At 59.1% G+C, this 6683-nt stretch overlaps 1 long non-coding RNA gene across 1 annotated transcript; it reads right to left on the reverse strand.

The window, feature by feature from the left end:
- Positions 1-1581: 1581 nt before the first annotated feature.
- LOC142028705 (uncharacterized) lies at positions 1582-2899 on the reverse strand. The gene is made up of 3 exons (XR_012649664.1): positions 2799-2899; positions 1833-1970; positions 1582-1676 (listed from the first exon to the last, which is right to left on the reverse strand). It is a non-coding gene; the product is annotated as an uncharacterized LOC142028705 (long non-coding RNA).
- Between the last annotated feature and the right edge of the window lie 3784 nt (positions 2900-6683).

Here is a 6683-nt window from a genome sequence, read left to right on the forward strand (position 1 = left end):
CGGGGAGTCTCAGGGCACCCGAGCATCCTTTCTGGCAGGGGAGCTGTCTAAAGCCCGAGAAACCACAGGGGCACGTGAGAGACCCTGTTGTCCTGGGGGAAACACGGGCACTTCACAGCACAACCCACCCTACCCGCGCAACACTGGGGAAAAAGGCTCGAAGCAGACATTCCGCCAGCAGAGACCCTCCCCGCAGCATGGGGAGGTCCCAGCCCACCCCACTACCTCTCAGACAAGCAGGAGAAAGTTATTTCACTCACCGCCTCAAAGAACATCTTGGTGGACCTGGCAATATCTTTGAAGGCAGACCCCAAGCCCTCTGCCTTCAGCTTCCTCACCGCCTCCGCCAGCGCCAGCATGCTCTCGGCAGCCACCACAGGACACGTGGTGTTCTCCAGGCCCCTCTGCAGCACCTCCAGGATGGCCGCCTTGTGCTTCTGCACCTGCAAAGCCAAAGACACCCACAGGCTTCTCGCTAGTCCTGACCCGAATGGCTTCTCTTTACCATGGCTGATGTTTTGCACCAGGAGGTGCTGTCCCGTCATGAGCCCCTCACAAAGGCACTCAGACTCTGTGAAATACCTCTCAACATCGATATTTATCAGAGCTAGCGCTAGAAAGAAAGACTAATATAGATAGTCCCTTCAGATGCTAGGAACCCTGCAAAACAGCACCGAATGCCCCTCCAATCCCGACGCAGGGTGCTGTGCAGACACCGCCTATGGGAAGGGTAAGGCCATTTTGGCCATTTGAGCTGTTACAGGATTTTCCTACGAGGCCATGCAGGCGGCATAGTCGCTGGTACATGGGGGAGCTGCCCGCAGGCTCCTCGGTCGCAGCGAGCTTGCTAAGCTCCTCCTGAGGCCAAGGGACGGGATGTGCACAGAGCAGCACAGGCTTGGGTCTCCTCAGGTCAACTGTTAGGTGGCTCTCTAAACTCCTCGGCGGGCAATGGGCTTTGGTCAGGATCCCTTCAGCAGCCAAGGGCTGCAGTGGCTAGAAACCCGCTCAGAGGCCATCTCAGCCCAGCAAGCCTTGTTGGGCACCAGGTTTCCCCCTTGCCACCCTGTTGACATCAGGCGAAGGAGTGTGGTCTCAGGAAAGAGCCCCGTTTGCCTTTACTAGCCTGCCCAAGCTGCCGAAGCCCCTTGCCGCTCTTCACCAGGCTCTTGCCGGTGAGGGGCTGCAGTCAGAAAGGGCAAAAGTTGGTCTCACCTCCTTGGGTGCTCCCCTGACGGCGTTGCCCAGGCCTCTCACTGCCATCTGCCGCACGGCGCCGATTCCGTGCTGGGATTTCTCCAGCAAGACACCTAGGACCCTTTCCAGGGACGACTTCTCCATGACTGCCGGATCCTCCATCAGCTGCAATAAAGCAATATGCCCGTGAGTGCCACCTAAGTCGAGGCACTCCACGCGAACGGGCTTCGTAGAAACGAGGATCCGTTGGATCCCTTGGATGGTGACGCTCTCTTCTGGCACCTTCTTCCTTCAGAAAGAGGCGTCCCAAGCAGCAGTTTTCTGAGAGAAGCCCTCTGCACCCTTCCTTCCCCTCCTGTTGCCTCACCTCAGCAAAGAAAGCTGTCGCTGTGAGCTGCAGGTTTTCCGAGGGGGAGTTCAGCCACTGGGAGAGGGCCCATATCACACCCCTTGTGACCAGCTGGTTGCGAAGCAGGACACTGCACACAGAGAAGGCAACTCACGGTCACGCGGCAAGGACGCCGGCCACGACCCCAAACTTCCCCAGCTCCCTGCACACATGGGAATGGCCCTGGCAGCCATTTCCCCGGGCACAGACACCCACAAGAAGGTGAGACGCAAGAAGAGGACCTCACCTCGTCAGGAGACACACGCCATCAGCGTGAGCCTGTGGGTTTCTGAGGAATACCCACGCTCCCTGCCTCCATAGCAGCAGCAGCCATCTCTTCTCCATGCATCTGCTCAGCACCAGCTCTAGAGCCTCACAGTAAGGGCTGGGAAAAAGCAAGCCCAAAGACATCTCAGGTTGCAGCACGTCCAGGGAAGATTTGTCTGTAGCAGAGCTAAAAGGCTCCGCTGCCTCGGCAGGTGTTGGTTCACTCATCCCAAACTCCACGCCCATGAAAATGGACATTTTCATCCTTTGCCATGCCTCAGGCCACTGACAGCAGGAGGAAACCCAGGGTCCCCGTGCTCCCTCGATGCCAGATGCCCAAGGTGCTCCCTAAGGGCTCTTCTTACCAGCATTCTATGAGACAGCCCCAGTTTCCCCCAACCCTGGAGGACCAGGAGCAGGGGCAGAGCCTGCCTGGCGCTACGAGGACGCGACACAACGGCTCCGTCCGCCTATAAATTTTAAAGGCAGGAACACCACTGCTGCAGCCAAGCCCTGCGGCCACACGCTGCCAGGCCACAGATTACACGAGCTAAGTCTCCACCATGCCAAACCACAGACGGCCATGGCCAGAGCTGGGCCACAGCCCCCGGGCCGGGAAGGGTCTTCTCCCCCATCCGCAGGCTGCTCGGCCCGACCATTCCCACGCAGGGTCTCTCCCCAGTCCGCGGAGGGAGAAGAAGGACGCCCTGCCACCGGGGTTGCACACCAGGCAGGACGAGAGCAACCGGCGATGCCAACCCCGTGACTCCTTCCTCTCTGGGAACGGACATTTCTCCAGGAAAGAAGAGAAGTCGAGCCAGCCCTGGCAACCTGCTGCCACGCGTAGGAAACAGGGCAGGCCCAAGCGCTCCCTCAGCGCCACAAATGAACACAGCTGGCTGGGGAAGTAAAGCTCCCCAACTTCCCTGCCCCTCCTGCTCCTTACCTGCGCAGCTTGTCTTCCCTCCTTGATGCGCTGAAGAAGAGCCCTCTCTGGTATCTGAGAGGGGCAGGCAGCATCACCTCACCCAGCGCCTTGCTGATCTCACCCAGGAGGCCAGGAAGCAGACGGGGAAGCAGGCACTGGACCCTTTCCTTGGCTGGCAGCACAAACACCACCTCGGAGATGGCACAGGGGAGCTGCAGGGAAATTCGGCCAAGAAACACCCATTAAACAAGGGCTTTGCCCACCAGTGCACTCCCGCTGCCTCCCTTGGGGAGCTTTTGCTGCCTGCAGGTCTCATGCCAGGGACAGCCTTGCGGTCCAGGACCAGAAAAATGTGTCCCGGCCCCTCACAGCCCCAATGCTGAGATGCCCCAGCACGTTACCCCTGTGCAGTCTCCCCAGGCATTTGCTTGAAAGCAGACACAAAGCTGCAGGAACGCCTCTGCCATCGAGCGTACCATGAGGGGCTCCAGAGCAGCCTGGCTGTGGTCCGGTTCGTGAGCGGAGGAGTGGGGCCCAGGGCTGTTCTCTCCCGCTGCCTCCAACTTCTGTGTTAAGTACTTCAGGACCTGAACCCCAAGGCTGCTTCTCCCCAGGATCCTCCACAGCTCCATCGTGTCCCTGCAGGGCAAGAGACATTCACCCTTGAGCTCATGCCCTTGGTACCTGCGGTGCCCTCACCAGAGCCCAGACTCTCTCCTTGTCAGCAGTGGGGCTTATGATGCCTGGTTTTTTCCAGAGATGGGAGCACATGGCCTTGCAATGCTCAGACCTTTTGGGAGACGAGCGACTTTTTGTTCTTCTTTGGATTCCTCTTAACACGGGCAAGCCACGTTTAATCACAGAGGGGCAAGATGGGAGTGCACGGACCTGTCCATGGGCAGACGCTTCTGGAGGAGGCTCTCGACCACAGGCTCGTGGTGAAAGCAGGCCAGGAGATACACTGCGTGGAGCAGGAGGCGCCTGTGGGTGTCCTTTTTCACGGTCTGCATGCGGCTGTAAAGGACGTGCAGGACTTCTGGCACCTGAAAGGAAGAAGACGAGAAAGAATGCCACAACGCGTCCTTTCCCCGTACTTCTACAGAACGCAAGCACGGTCAATTAGTTCACGAGCAATGCCTGCTCCCTTGACACGCTGTCAGGGTCTAGTCCTAAACTTCCTAAACTTCACCGTGCCGCTCTGCCCAAGCCCTGGCTCACAGGTCGGGGCGAGCGTGCCCTTGGCACGCAAACACGCACGTGCCCTCGGTTGCTGCACTTGCCTGGGCCCAGCAGTGCCAGGGGCTGAGCACTTTGCGTACACCCAAGAGATGGAGAAGTTTCTCACCGAACAGCCTGGGTAACCCTGACCGCCCAGCGGGCTGTGGCAATGCAAGATCAAAACCAAAACCACGCTCCAAGCCCATGAAGAAGCCTCACAGTGAAAGGACAGGAACGGGAAGGTCGGTGCATCCCAGGGGTAACTGTCTCACGGCAAGGACCTGCTCCAGCAGGAGACTTTGGACTGCCCGTGCCCATGCCCCCCCGCTCCACAGAGCAGAATGTGGCAGGAGGTGCTAACACGCAGCTCGGACCGGTGATACCCTTCGTCTCGGCACACAGGCTGCGTTTCTTTAGCTTGCGTCAACTGTGCGAGGTGTAGCGCAACAGCCCACAGAGAAAAGTCAAAGCCGAGCCGCAAAAAATGTCCCTCTTACCTCCTGATATATTCGCTGTCCACATTTTTCCAGAAAGGTTATCATCCACATCTCAGCGGCCCATGCACACTCCTCTCTGGTACACGTCAGGCCTTCCGTGATGGTGCTCATGAAGTCTGCGGCCTCTGGTGGGGGGAAATACTTGCAGACAGTCTGGAGTGAAATCAGAAAGAGGAGAGACCCGGTCACAACTCTGCATCTCTGCAGAACGGGAAGGAGCCTTGAAGGGACTCTTAAGTTCAGCGGGTCGCCTGTCATGGAAGGGGCAATCACAGTACACTCCTGCCATTTCTGTTTTATGGAGCCAAGAGATTTAGAAGTGCCTCCCCTCACGTTTGCTTATCTGCAAAGCTCGTCTTCCGACAACAGCACTCTCTCGTGCACACACACACACACACAAACACGCCGTGGTATCCGCTCCTTTGACAGCGTGCCTAAAGGCCAGGCACGTCTCGGAGCCTCCTGCCACTTGCCAACAACGGAGGTGCTGGCATGACAGCTCCCTCTGGAAATGGCGTGGGAGCCTGGAGGGAGCAGGGGGATGTGCAGGAGCCCAGTCGCCAAGCCCCGTACCGGGGCCGGTTACCTTTGCTATTTCGTAAGAGGTCTCCAGCAGAGGCACGTCGTCGGTGGTGTCCAGCCCTTTACGCAGGCACGCAATGTCACCCGCCTCGGGTGCCACCTTCCTGGTCTTGGCTGGGAGAAGCACCAGGTAAAAAGGAGAGTCACATTTACAGGAACCCAACCATCAGCCCCAGCTATCGAAAAAGCAGGACCCGGGGTTGGGGCAGCAAGGGCCAGGAATTCGGCGCAGCGGGATGTGACGGGGATGGCTCTGGGAGGGAGGAAACGTCCTCAGCACAGAGGGATGCTGCTCCCTGAAGCGCAGGCAAGAACTCACTTCTAACCAGTTTCTTTGCGGGGACAGTGATTTTGTACGGCCACAGAACACCCCGTCTACAACCTTCCTCCCTTGCGGAGAGCATTTCTTGGCTGGCTGGAGAGGGGTTTAACCAGAACCCCCTCCCCAACCTCACGCTCTGGGCCAGCAGCTGAAGTCCCTGCTCCAAAACTCTGGGCAGCTAACTGATTTCCCCTCTGGTCCTGGGCAGATTTTCCTGACCAAGCCTGGCAAGCCCCCTCTGTCCTCACCTTGCATTTGCAGAAGGTGACCCAGGCAGACCCCTGCCCAGCGGCGGGACGTGGCCAGGGATTCGGTAGTCAGAGGTCCCAGCAGCCCCACCAAGAAGCCAAACTGCTTGCAAGCGCATCCTCTCTGCGGGGGCAAGAGGCGGCAAAAGGGTCGCAGGGAGACCCGGTGCCCGCTCACCTCTCCCGGCCATGCTGCCCGGAGCAGGGATCGGGCAGAGGAGAGGGCAGGGGTGCTGCCCTGCCACTCCGCAAGACCTGAAACCCAGCGCCCAGCCAAGCAGGGCTCTCTTCTGGGAGAGGCATGGGGCACACAGGAGCTCCCTACTCACCGTGACCTCGAATCGCTCCTCGCAGTCACCCAGCAGCTGGGCGCAGACCTGCAAGGCCCTCTCCCGCTCCCACGCTTTGGCCGAGGTGAGCCAGCACTGCAGGACCTGGCGCAGGGGGTTATCCTGTCTCATGACGAGCATCTTTCTCTCCCCGACATCCCTCCGTCTCCCTCCTCTGGACCCTTCCTCGACAGCCTGCCCTGTGGCTCGGCACGGCCCCCAGACCCACCGAGCACTGGCAGTGCTGCCTTCGCAGCCCCGCTCTCTAAGCCCCCCCAAATCTCCGCCCCAGCTTCGGAGCGACTCTTTCCCCATCACCCCATGGCTGCTCACATGGACCACATCCTTGAAGAAGGTAGAGGTCACCTCCGCCTCGAGAAGGACTGCTAAAATCCGGCCCAGACCTTCCAAGCACAGCGTGTGCAGGGTCTGAAAGCAAGACAAGGAGGACTGAGGTTTGGCACCACGGGGGGCTGCCAGGGCACGCTGAGGGGGGATCCTGGCCAAGAGGTGGGCAGCGCCAGGATGGCGGGTACCTGTATGTTCCCAGTTTGCCTCGCTATCTTCCCTCTCCCTTCCATCTCCTCCTTGGAAGGAAAGGACAAGAAGATGAGGCAGCACTCAGCCAGCAGGCTGCAACTTTCCTTCCTGCTCAAAGATGGCTTCAGCATCCTGGCCAGAGAAAAAAAAGGAAGAGAAAAACAACA

The sequence above is a fragment of the Buteo buteo genome, chromosome 2 (genome assembly GCF_964188355.1).
Source record: "Buteo buteo chromosome 2, bButBut1.hap1.1, whole genome shotgun sequence".
Classification (NCBI taxonomy): Eukaryota; Metazoa; Chordata; class Aves; order Accipitriformes; family Accipitridae; genus Buteo; species Buteo buteo.